The following is a 14,551-nucleotide window of genomic DNA, read 5'->3' as shown; positions in this document are numbered from 1 at the left end:
CCCTGAATGACACTTCATTTTTAGATTTTTTTTCCACATCAGGGATGATCAGGAGATCTGATGTTGACAAAAAATATTTTATTGCATTACTTGTTCACTATAAAAAATGGCTATGACTTTAACATGACTGTTTAAACACTACGCTTTTAAAATATTTTTGTTTTAATTTTATAGCTACACTTTAAAAAAGGCAGATATTAACAGTAAAGAAATACCGTAAATATTCTACAGTAAAAAAAAAACTGAAAAAACTGTAAACATTCTACAGGGAAAAAATTGTAAAAATTCTATGGTATGGACTGTGAAAACTAAAAATTCTACATAAAAATTGAAAAACTACAAATTCTTTTTAAAAATTGTAAAAAAAACTGTGGAAATTCTACAGTGAAAAACAAAAATTCTAATGTGAAAAACTGTAAAACTTCTACAGTAAAAATTGTGAAAACCTAAAAATTGTATTGTAGAAAACAGTAAAAATGTACAGTAAAAACTAAAAAATCTACTGTGAAAACTAAAAATTCTACAGTAAAAACTGAAAGAATGTATAAATTCTACAGAGAAACACAAAAGATTCTACTTTGAAAAACGGTAAAACTTTTACTGTAAAAACTGTGAAAAACTAAAGATTCTACAGTAAAACTGAAAAACTAGTAAAAAACTAAAAATTCTACAGTAAAAACTGTTAAAAACTGTAAAAAAAATTTTACTGTGAAAAACTGTACAAATTCTGCAGTAAAAAATGAACAAATTCTATTGAAAAACTAATAATTCTACAGTAAAAACGGAAAAAGGTGTAAAAGTTTTACTGTGAAAAACTGTAAAAATTCTGTGGAAAAACAAAAAATCTACAGTAAAAACTGAAAAGTCTACAGTAAAAACTGTGAAAATCTGTAAAAATTCTACAGTAAAAACTGTGAAAATCTTTAAAAATTCTACAGTTAAATTTAAAAAAAGGAAAAAAAATTAAAAACTACTGTGAAAAACTAAAGATTCTACTGTGAAAAACACAATTATACAGTAAAAACTGAAAAACAAAAAAATCTAATGTAAAAACAGTGGAAAAAAATTCTACTGTGGAAAAACTATAAAAAGTATACAGTAAAAAATGAAAAAATTAAAATTCTACAGTAAAAATTGTAAAAAACTAAAATTTATACTGTGAAAAAACTGTTAAAAAATTCAAAAGTAAAAATAAATAATACATAAATTTTAATAATTTTTTTTAAAATTAAATGTAAAATAAAATAGCTTTAATTTGATTTTAACATGGTTTTGACTTGTCTCTTTAAACATACTATTTTTTATTATATTATTTTTATTTATAAGCTACACTGTAAAAAGGGCAGTGATGTTATCAGTAAAGAAAAACTAAAAAATCAACATAATAATTTAGTATTTTTTGTAATGTAAAAGGTCATTTTGATTTACGTAATGCACTGTTATGGAGTATAACGTATTTTTAGTGGCGTTTCCATCAATCAACTCTTATTTTTAATTGATCTATCAGATGTGCCTCCCTGATCCAGTCCGACATACTTTAATGAGGCAGAGTTTTATAATGTCTGCTTTTATTCCATGTGTTGAGACAGTTTCTCCCTCTCCTTCACATCCGCATTAATGTGAACTTGTATAATAACGTGAATAATTTACCTGAGCAAACTTTTTTACTGCGTAATGACCTTTAAGAGACACGCGGCATTTGTTGTGCTACGTCTGCTAGCATGACACTGATGCCGCTGAAAAAAATGGCAGGAAAAAGCAGAACGGATAGATCTTTTTAATGGAATTTAGCAATAGGTCTCTGGTGTGCTCATTAGGATGACCAGTTTGACTTATTTTACAGCCATTTGTAATTAGTATCTGTGAGAGTTATTGCCGTAATCAGCCTAGCGTTGCTCCTGACTTCCTTTGTTAGCCATTAACTTTGCTGTTTTTTACTTGCTGTGTGAAGGCGGCCATTCGTTAGCGGCAGCCGGAGTAAAACTAATAAAACTGTACGGTTCCTAAAGGAGAGCTTTCATCATTTCACAGATATGAGATTTTTCTCCAGCTCCAAAAGCAGGCCTGACAGGACCACAGCGCTCGACCGCGAGCTCAAAGAGTGTGTGTGTGTGTGTGTGTGTTTAGCATAAATATGAAAGTGATGAGTTTTTGTGTTTACTAGTTCAGTCTGTCAGCTGACAGGAGAGGGCGGAGCTTCAGTATGAGCAGGTCATGTGACCCGTCAATTACAATGCTATTCAAGGTATGTAAGCTCTTTTCTGCAAATAATTGTGGGTAAATGATTAGAAATAAGCGACAGTAAAAATCTGTAAGTTTCCTTAATATGCACGGTAAATAATCATACATTGGTTTTCCCACAATTCAGTTTTGCTGTTTTTATTGACATTTCATTTTACATCAGTTATGTATTTTCGAGTGGGCGGAGCCTCGGTCTGACCAGGTCATGAGACCCGTCAATCACAGCACTATTCAAAGTAAATAAGCTCTTTTCTGCAAATAATTATGAATAAATAATAAGAATTAACAAATGACACACTCTAAAAAATCTGGGTTGTTTTAACACAACATTCACAGTAAAAAATAGCTGTGATTAAACAGTAAAAACTGTAAATAAATAAATACATAAAAATCTGTAAGTTTCCCTAATGTGCGGTAAGTAACCGTAAATTGACTCTCCCATAATTCCCTGCTTAAAAACTTCATTTTTTAATATTTTTTGTTGACTTTGTTGATTCTTTTTATTTTTTTTAATTTTTTTATCATTAATGCATAATTGAGTGGGCGGAGCCTTGTTCTAGGCAGGTCACATGACCTGTGAAATACAGCACTATTCACACTTTATAAGCTTTTTTCTGCAAACATTAATGGGTAAATAATGGGCTGTTTTAACACAACATTTACTGTAAAAAAAAAGTTTATTTTATATAATAGTTAATAACCGTAAATTGGTTTTCCCAGAATCCCCAGTACAACTCTTCACTTTTTATATTTTATTTGTTGATATTGATTCTTGTTAGGGGTTTTTATGTATATCAGAGTGGGCGGAGCCACCTTTTAAGCAGGTCACATGACCTGTTAGTCAGCGAATTTTACAGCGCTTTTAAATAATTAGGATAATCTACAGTAAAAAAAACTGTATGTTTCCTTGATATACTGTATAGTAAATAACCCTGAATTAACTTTTCAGTTTTGATGTTTGTATTTGCTGTTGACTGCATGACCCGTCAATCACACAGAACAAAATACATAATTCACTGTTAAAAATGGCAGTGATTTTGACAGTAAATCTATCTGAAAATTATGAGGATGATGAAGGAATTATTATGATTTGGAGAATTAGGATGATGAAGAAAATGATGACAGTGATAGTGATAGTGACTGAACGATTTCTTAACATATTTTATGCCTTACTTTTTTAAAGATGTTTTATTCATATTTATTTTCTGCATGCAAAATATGCCAGATAAAAAGAGTCAGGAACAAGTGCTGGAGATGTGTTTGAGATTTTACATATATTAAGAAAATACAATAAGTTACAATGGCCTCTTTTTATATATATATATATATATATATATATATATATATATATATATATATATATATATACATACATACATATACGTTTTGCATGAATAATAAGTTGAATAAGAAGAGATCAGAAATTGCGCAGGAGAATTGATCAGATTTGTGCTCCAGAATCACATAAGAAAATACCTGCTACTTTGAATACTTAAGAAATCTTCCAGTTCTCATTTGCTTCCATTCAGTTTTTTGACACGTCATGACACCTCATTATTATATTTATTTTTAATTTGTTCATTTTTTGCATTAAAAATACAGCATATAAGGAGAGATCAGGAATAGTGCTGGAGATGTGCTATTGTACATATATTAAGAAAATAGCAGTCACTTTACATCATGGAGCAGCTGTTCAGCATGGCTAAAAGTGAATGAGACCGGAAGGTTTATTGACACACCGACGTTACAATGGCCTCATTTTGCTTTATTATATAAATGTTTTGCATGAAAAATAAGTTGGATAAGAAATGAACAGGTATGGTGCAGGAGATATGTGCTCCAGAATTATTTATAATAAGAAAATACGTTTAGTATGACTAAAAAAGAAACATAAGTAAATGAGACCAGAAGATTTATAGACACGCCTACGTTACAATCGTCTTATTGCAATTTATTTTTTATTTATTGACTTTATTTATTGAGATGTGTTTGGGATTTTACATATAATAGGAAAGTTCCAGTTACTTCACATGATCAAGCTGTTTAGTATGGCTGAAAGTGAATGTAAAAAAATGAGAAATGGACATATTTCATGCCTTATTTCTTTAAATGTTTTATTTGTATATTTATCTTTTGCATTAAAAACACAGCGGATAAGGAGAGATCAGGAATAGTGTTGGAGATGTGTTGAGATTTTATTTATAATAAGAATACACCAGTTACTTTGCATCATCAAGCAGCTGTTCAGTATGGCTAAAAATGAATGTAAGTAAATGAGACCGGAAGATTTCTTGACACTTTGTGCCTTATTTTTTAAAATGTTTTAATTGTATATTTATTTTTTTTGCATTAAGAATAAGATGGATAAGGAGAGATCAGGAATAGTGCTGGAGATGTGTTGAGATTTTACACATAATAAGAGAATTCCAGTTAGTTTACATCATTTAGCAGCTGTTTAGCATGCCTAAAAATGAATGTAAGTAAATGAGACCAGAAGATTCATCGACACACCTAAGTTACAATGACCTCTTTTTATATATATATACATTTTTTTATTTGCATGAATAATAAGTTGAATAAGAAGAGATCAGGAATAGTGCAGGCGATTTGTGCTCCAGAATTATATATAAGAAAATAGCAGTTACTTAGAATACTTAAATGAATGAGACCAGAAGATTTCTTGACAGACTTTATGCCTTATTTCTTTAAATGTTTTATTTGTATATTTATTTTTTGCATGCAAAATAAGATGGATAAAGAGAGATCAGGGGTAGTGCTGGAGATGTGTTTGAGATTTTACATAGAATAAGAAAATTCCAGCTACTTTGCATCATCGAGTAGCTGTTCAGCAAGGCTAAAAGTGAACGAGACCCCAAGATTTCTTGACACTACTAAGTAAAAATGGCCTATTTAAAAAAATGATCTTTAATATATATATATATATATTTTTTTTTTTTGCATGAAAATACTGCGGATAAGAAGAGCCCAGGAATAGTGCACATCATTCTCCATCAGTCTTTGAGTTCACGCCTGCTCCTTTTATTTCTCGCGCCTTTAGTGCCCAGCTAATGGCTTATTTATTACTTCCATACTTTATAAAGAGGATCCTGTGTGGCCTAATTAAGGGCCGACCTTCTTTGGAATTCTATGATAATTATGGGGCTCCGTTGTTTTAATATTAGCCCTTGCCAGGCTGCAGCGCTCATTGGTTCTCTTGGGGTGTTTTTTTTTTATGGCCGCTTTCAGGAAGGCCAGACGGATGGATCTCAACGGCAGTCAATGTTTATACGGCTGCGCTGGAGCTCCAGTCATCTCAAATCTCCTGTTTCTAAAGTCCTTCAACAATCTGCTTGAGCTGAAATATAGATGAGAGTTTTATCAGTGAGTTTGCGGAGCATCGGCTGTCTGTAAACATGCAGAATGACCCGGCAGCATCTCCAGAGACCACACACCACTGTATATATGGGAGATTTCAAACACACACACACACACACACTCATGCATATGTAATGCGCTGAAGCTGCTGTGGGAAACTTTCTCGTTCTGCATGTGTGTTTTGTTATGGTGGAGTTAAATAGATGCATTTATATACTGCAGGAGCTGTGCTGGATGCTCGATTCTGATTGGCTGACGAGCATTCTTAAGGTGTGGCGTTATTTTCAGATGAAGGCGAGAATGAATATGATGAAGAAGATGATGATAAAGATGAAGATTATGATAATGAGGATACAAATAAATTTGGTTGAAGATTGAAAATTATGATGACGAAAATGATGAAGATGAAGAGAAATAAAGATCTATGAAATATATTATGGGGATGAAGACGATGACGATGAAAATATTGTAATGAGGTTGATGATGAAAATTATGAAGATTATGTATTATTATGACAATGAAGATTATTTCATTCATTCATTTTTTGGTCGGCTTAGTCCCTTTTTTAATCCGGGTCGCCACAGTGGAATGAACCGCCAACTTATCCAGCAAGTTTTTACGCAGTGGATGCCCTTCCAGCCACAACCCATCTCTGGGAAACACCCATACACACTCATTCACAAACACACACTCATACACTACGGACAAGTTAGCCTACCCAATTCACCTGCACCGCATGTTACCTGTTCCTCAGCATGTTTCCCGGAGGAAACCCACGCAAAGGCAGGGAGAACATGCAAACTCCACACAGAAACGCCAACTGAGCCAAGGTTCGAACCAGCGAACTTCTTGCTGTGAGGCGACAGCACTACCTACTGTGCCACTGCCTTGCCCAATGAAGTTATGATGTTGAAAATTATGATGAAGATGATGAAGAACTTATAACGATGAAGATAAAAAATGATGAAGATGATGATGAAATAATAAAGATGAAATAAATTATAAAAAAATCTGATTTAATAAATAAATAAAATAAAAAAAACATTATGTTGATGGGGATGAAGATGATGATGATATTATGAGGATGATGAAGAAAAAGGACGAAGATTATGAGGATGGGATGAAGATGATGATGATATTATGAGGATGATGAAGAAAAAGGACGAAGATTATGAGGATGGGATGAAGATGATGATGATATTATGAGGATGATGAAGAAAAAGGACGAAGATTATGAGGATGGGATGAAGATGATGATGATATTATGAGGATGATGAAGAAAAAGGACGAAGATTATGAGGATGGGATGAAGATGATGATGATATTATGAGGATGAAGAAGAAAAAAGATGAAGATTATGAGGATGGGATGAAGATGATGATGATATTATGAGGATGAAGAAGAAAAAGGATGAAGATTATGAGGATGGGATGAAGATGATGATGATATTATGAGGATGATGAAGAAAAAGGACGAAGATTATGAGGATGGGATGAAGATGATGATGATATTATGAGGATGATGAAGAAAAAGGACGAAGATTATGAGGATGGGATGAAGATGATGATGATATTATGAGGATGATGAAGAAAAAGGACGAAGATTATGAGGATGGGATGAAGATGATGATGATATTATGAGGATGATGAAGAAAAAGGACGAAGATTATGAGGATGGGATGAAGATGATGATGATATTATGAGGATGAAGAAGAAAAAAGATGAAGATTATGAGGATGGGATGAAGATGATGATGATATTATGAGGATGATGAAGAAAAAGGACGAAGATTATGAGGATGGGATGAAGATGATGATGATATTATGAGGATGAAGAAGAAAAAGGATGAAGATTATGAGGATGGGATGAAGATGATGATGATATTATGAGGATGAAGAAGAAAAAGGACGAAGATTATGAGGATGGGATGAAGATGATGATGATATTATGAGGATGATGAAGAAAAAGGACGAAGATTATGAGGATGGGATGAAGATGATGATGATATTATGAGGATGATGAAGAAAAAGGACGAGGATTATGAGGATGGGATGAAGATGATGATGATATGAGGATGAAGAAGAAAAAGGATGAGGATTATGAGGATGGGATGAAGATGATGATGATATTATGAGGATGAAGAAGAAAAAGGATGAAGATTATGAGGATGGGATGAAGATGATGATGATATTATGAGGATGAAGAAGAAAAAGGATGAAGATTATGAGGATGGGATGAAGATGATGATGATATTATGAGGATGATGAAGAAAAAGGACGAAGATTATGAGGATGGGATGAAGATGATGATGATATTATGAGGATGATGAAGAAAAAGGACGAAGATTATGAGGATGGGATGAAGATGATGATGATATTGTGAGGATGATGAAGAAAAAGGATGAAGATTATGAGGATGGGATGAAGATGATTATGATATTATGAGGATGATGAAGAAAAAGGACGAAGATTATGAGGATGGGATGAAGATGATGATGATATTATGAGGATGATGAAGAAAAAGGATGAAGATTATGAGGATGGGATGAAGATGATGATGATATTATGAGGATGAAGAAGAAAAAGGATGAAGATTATGAGGATGGGATGAAGATGATGATGATATTATGAGGATGATGAAGAAAAAGGACGAAGATTATGAGGATGGGATGAAGATGATGATGATATTATGAGGATGATGAAGAAAAAGGACGAAGATTATGAGGATGGGATGAAGATGATGATGATATTATGAGGATGATGAAGAAAAAGGACAAAGATTATGAGGATGGGATGAAGATGATGATGATATTATGAGGATGAAGAAGAAAAAGGATGAAGATTATGAGGATGGGATGAAGATGATGATGATATTATGAGGATGAAGAAGAAAAAAGACGAAGATTATGAGGATGGGATGAAGATGATGATGATATTATGAGGATGAAGAAGAAAAAGGATGAAGATTATGAGGATGGGATGAAGATGATGATGATATTATGAGGATGAAGAAGAAAAAGGACGAAGATTATGAGGATGGGATGAAGATGATGATGATATTATGAGGATGAAGAAGAAAAAGGACGAAGATTATGAGGATGGGATGAAGATGATGATGATATTATGAGGATGATGAAGAAAAAGGACGAAGATTATGAGGATGGGATGAAGATGATGATGATATTATGAGGATGATGAAGAAAAAGGACGAAGATTATGAGGATGGGATGAAGATGATGATGATATTATGAGGATGAAGAAGAAAAAAGATGAAGATTATGAGGATGGGATGAAGATGATGATGATATTATGAGGATGATGAAGAAAAAGGACGAAGATTATGAGGATGGGATGAAGATGATGATGATATTATGAGGATGAAGAAGAAAAAGGATGAAGATTATGAGGATGGGATGAAGATGATGATGATATTATGAGGATGAAGAAGAAAAAGGACGAAGATTATGAGGATGGGATGAAGATGATGATGATATTATGAGGATGATGAAGAAAAAGGACGAAGATTATGAGGATGGGATGAAGATGATGATGATATTATGAGGATGATGAAGAAAAAGGACGAAGATTATGAGGATGGGATGAAGATGATGATGATATGAGGATGAAGAAGAAAAAGGATGAGGATTATGAGGATGGGATGAAGATGATGATGATATTATGAGGATGAAGAAGAAAAAGGATGAAGATTATGAGGATGGGATGAAGATGATGATGATATTATGAGGATGAAGAAGAAAAAGGATGAAGATTATGAGGATGGGATGAAGATGATGATGATATTATGAGGATGATGAAGAAAAAGGACGAAGATTATGAGGATGGGATGAAGATGATGATGATATTATGAGGATGATGAAGAAAAAGGACGAAGATTATGAGGATGGGATGAAGATGATTATGATATTATGAGGATGATGAAGAAAAAGGACGAAGATTATGAGGATGGGATGAAGATGATGATGATATTATGAGGATGAAGAAGAAAAAGGATGAAGATTATGAGGATGGGATGAAGATGATGATGATATTATGAGGATGAAGAAGAAAAAGGATGAAGATTATGAGGATGGGATGAAGATGATGATGATATTATGAGGATGATGAAGAAAAAGGACGAAGATTATGAGGATGGGATGAAGATGATGATGATATTATGAGGATGATGAAGAAAAAGGACGAAGATTATGAGGATGGGATGAAGATGATGATGATATTATGAGGATGATGAAGAAAAAGGACAAAGATTATGAGGATGGGATGAAGATGATGATGATGATATTATGAGGATGAAGAAGAAAAAGGACGAAGATTATGAGGATGGGATGAAGATGATGATGATATTATGAGGATGATGAAGAAAAAGGACGAAGATTATGAGGATGGGATGAAGATGATGATGATATTATGAGGATGAAGAAGAAAAAGGACGAAGATTATGAGGATGGGATGAAGATGATGATGATATTATGAGGATGAAGAAGAAAAAGGATGAAGATTATGAGGATGGGATGAAGATGATGATGATATTATGAGGATGATGAAGAAAAAGGATGAAGATTATGAGGATGGGATGAAGATGATGATGATATTATGAGGATGAAGAAGAAAAAGGACGAAGATTATGAGGATGGGATGAAGATGATGATGTTATTATGAGGATGATGAAGAAAAAGGACGAAGATTATGAGGATGGGATGAAGATGATGATGATATTATGAGGATGATGAAGAAAAAGGACGAAGATTATGAGGATGGGATGAAGATGATGATGATGATATTATGAGGATGAAGAAGAAAAAGGACGAAGATTATGAGGATGGGATGAAGATGATGATGATATTATGAGGATGATGAAGAAAAAGGATGAAGATTATGAGGATGGGATGAAGATGATGATGATATTATGAGGATGATGAAGAAAAAGGACGAAGATTATGAGGATGGGATGAAGATGATGATGATGATATTATGAGGATGAAGAAGAAAAAGGACGAAGATTATGAGGATGGGATGAAGATGATGATGATATTATGAGGATGAAGAAGAAAAAGGACGAAGATTATGAGGATGGGATGAAGATGATGATGATATTATGAGGATGATGAAGAAAAAGGACGAAGATTATGAGGATGGGATGAAGATGATGATGATATTGTGAGGATGATGAAGAAAAAGGACGAAGATTATGAGGATGGGATGAAGATGATGATGATATTATGAGGATGATGAAGAAAAAGGACGAAGATTATGAGGATGGGATGAAGATGATGATGATATTATGAGGATGAAGAAGAAAAAGGATGAAGATTATGAGGATGGGATGAAGATGATGATGATATTGTGAGGATGATGAAGAAAAAGGACGAAGATTATGAGGATGGGATGAAGATGATGATGATATTATGAGGATGATGAAGAAAAAGGACGAAGATTATGAGGATGGGATGAAGATGATGATGATATTATGAGGATGAAGAAGAAAAAGGATGAAGATTATGAGGATGGGATGAAGATGATGATGATATTATGAGGATGAAGAAGAAAAAGGATGAAGATTATGAGGATGGGATGAAGATGATGATGATATTATGAGGATGATGAAGAAAAAGGACGAAGATTATGAGGATGGGATGAAGATGATGATGATATTATGAGGATGAAGAAGAAAAAGGACGAAGATTATGAGGATGGGATGAAGATGATGATGATATTATGAGGATGGAGTTGAAGATGATGATCAGGATGAAAATGATGTTGATAAAGAATGACGTTGTGTACGCTTGAAGATGCACCTGCAGAAACATGCTTAGACAGTAAACTATACAGTATGTGCACTTTCAGAAATAAAGGTATTTGAGCTGTCACTGGGGTGGTATCTTTACCAAAGGTACACATTTGTACATAAAAGGTCCATATTAATACATCAAGTGTACATATTAGTACCTAAAAAGTATAAAAGTGTTCCTCTTAAAATGTTTAGGTACTAATATCAACTTTTTATGTACCAGTATGAACCCCTTAAGTACAAATGTATACCTTATGAAAAGCTACCACCCCAGTGACAGCTCACATACATTTATTTCTGAGAGTGTACAGTATATTTCCGCCCCAGGTGAAGCGGCTTTATCTCAGGGCTGTTTGCTGTAGTTTGAGTCGTATAACTACTTATTAACAAATAGTCTGAAATCCCAACAGGAGAAAATATGTGGAGAAAAACCTTCCGTAAGCAGAGCTGCTGAGAGAGAGAGAGAGTTGTGTCATTTCCTCACATGAACCTCTCCCTCAGCCAGTGGCGTAGCGCAAAATGCGGAGGCCCCCCTGCAGGGATCGCTGACGGGGCCCCCTGATGATTGGGGGGGGGTGGCGGGGGTGGGGGGTGGGATGGGGTACGCCATACGTTAATTTGCATATCATTGACGTCATCACGTTCTACCGTTTCTGTTTAACAGCCTATGGTTAATAAAGGGGTATTTATAATTGCACTACACTTTATATAAGCATGTTTATTTAACTAAATTTATTGCTGTTTGAATACAGTATAACATTATAGATGTGTAACGTTAGTGAATGTGCAGCAATCTCTCATATGTATTAAACTCAGACAAGTTCAGAAACTGTCACTAAAATATCTGTGATTGTGAACAAGAAAAGAATAAACGGTCCAAATAAATTGTTAAAATAAAGTAGAAGTAGATCGGTTAGACTGTACAAGGGAAATACCTTCACACTGCCTGTGCTAAATCATTTGTCGTCGGTACGCAGAGGGGTGATCTGCTCTCGGGCTGCAGGTGGGAGAGGCTGCTGTACGAGGACTGACTGGGCCGCCTGTCAGTGCTGTGAGGCGGGGGAGGGGCCGGCGGCATCACACGCAGCTCGTTGAGAAGAGTAGGGACGGTGCGGTATGGAAAAATGACAGTCTAAAAAAATCTCCAATAACACACAAAAAAGTCGCTAGATTTGTCGCTAGGGGGGTCTGAAAAGTCGCTAAATCTAGTGACAAAGTCGCTAAGTTGGCAACATTGGCGGCAAGCAATCAGAATGAAGTAGTCCACCACTTGAGAGGTGTTCAGAGAACACAGACGTGTGAACTTTGGTTCCGACCACAGTTGTTCCCAACAGTTTATTGAAAATCGCGACGACGCGGGGCCCCCTAATCACGCGGGGCCCCCCCGCGGTGCATGCCCTGCGGGCCCGTCCGCTACGCCACTGCCCTCAGCCAAAAACAATACATCAGAAATGTCATGTTAAATATTGTTCCTGAAACTGAAGAAAGTGCTCCAAGACATCTCCGAGCGTCCAAAGAAAATGCCTGAAATATTTGCTTCAGACAGCAGGATCTACAGACCCCAAACTCTCTGCAAACACCCCTGCTTAGCTACAAATACAGGAACATTATTAAATCAGGACGCGCTTATCTGAGAAACATCATGACTTGAGTACTGTAATATTACTGCTTTTATTTAAGACAATACAATATAAGACACAATATCTGCACACCTGCATCTCTCATCAAACAAGATCTTATTATTTAACCATGTCGTATCTGGTCAGATTTAATAGAGTATGCAGATTTCAGTTGAAATTTACTTCATCAATTTCCCTGAAGCACATATGGGCAGAGATGGCAGAGATGGATAAAGTACTAGAGACCCTGACTACAGTAAAGTACAAGTGCTCTATCAAAAAGTGACATGAGTAGAAGTTGAAGTGCTCTTAGCACCATACTGAAGTGGAAGTGTTGACATATTCAACATTTTTTTTTGTACTGAAGTATTGCAAGTAGTTTATTTTAAAATGTACTACTCAAGTACTGAAAGTAAAAGTACAAGTGTTGTGTAATGTAGTTATTAAAGAAAGCAGTCAAAAGAGGGCAAAGCAGTGGCACAGTAGGTAGTGCTGTCGCCTCACAGCAAGAAGGTCGCTGGGTCGCTGGTTTAAGCCTCGGCTCAGTTGGCGTTTCTGTGTGGAGTTTGCATGTTCTCCCTGCCTTCGTGTGGGTTTCCTCCGGGTGCTCCGGTTTCCCCCACAGTCCAAACACATGCGGTACAGGTGAATTGGGTAGGCTAAATTGTCCGTAGTGTATGAGTGTGTGTGTAAATGTGTGTGTGTGGATGTTTCCCAGAGATGGGTTGCGGCTGGAAGGGCATCTGCTGTGTAAAAACTTGCTGGATAAGTTGGTGGTTCATTCCGCTGTGGTGACCCCGGATTAATAAAGGGACTAAGCCGACAAGAAAATGATTGAATGAATGAAGCAGTCAAAAACATCATACTGTTTTTTTTATTTTAAATGTCTGTTTTGGGACACGCGATTGAGCAGAACAAAAAGAAACATGGCGTACGAGGCTGTTTTTCTCTCACCCTTGAACCACAGATCTAGATTATAGCGGCTTTAACACCTTTCAAAGTTGTGTGTTACAAAAACACTCTGTAATTCACTCAAAACGCTATTGAAGCCCATTTTCGGATCACAAATTACCGGTTGTAAACGCTGTAAACGGAAGTTCTAAACATTCCACCGGAAGACGCTGGTCACTATGGCACTGTCCGTGCAGCAGCCGAGAAAAAGCTCTATAATGGTAATGAGTATGGCTGTGAATCTACACTTGTCTCACGGTTTGGTTCGGTTACGATCAGGGCTTTACATTAGCCCCTTTCACACAGTGATACCGGTAAATTTCTGGAAAATTTCCGGAACGACTTTACCGGTATATTCAAAAAAGCGCTGTTCACACAGGAGAGGACGTTACGGAAATTTTCCGGAAAAGAGCATTCACACATCCATTCCAAAATACCGGTAAATTCTGACATCATTCACCACAAATGAGCTATAAACGGCTGCGCTTGTATTTGTAAACATTTGACTAAATTACAAACTCTGTGGATGATCAATATTGTGAACAACTTTCGCAGGATCAC

Source organism: Danio rerio, chromosome 14 (genome assembly GCF_052040795.2).
Source record: "Danio rerio strain M-AB ecotype USA chromosome 14, GRCz13ab, whole genome shotgun sequence".
NCBI classification, from domain to species: Eukaryota; Metazoa; Chordata; class Actinopteri; order Cypriniformes; family Danionidae; genus Danio; species Danio rerio.
This window is presented reverse-complemented; position numbering follows the sequence as displayed.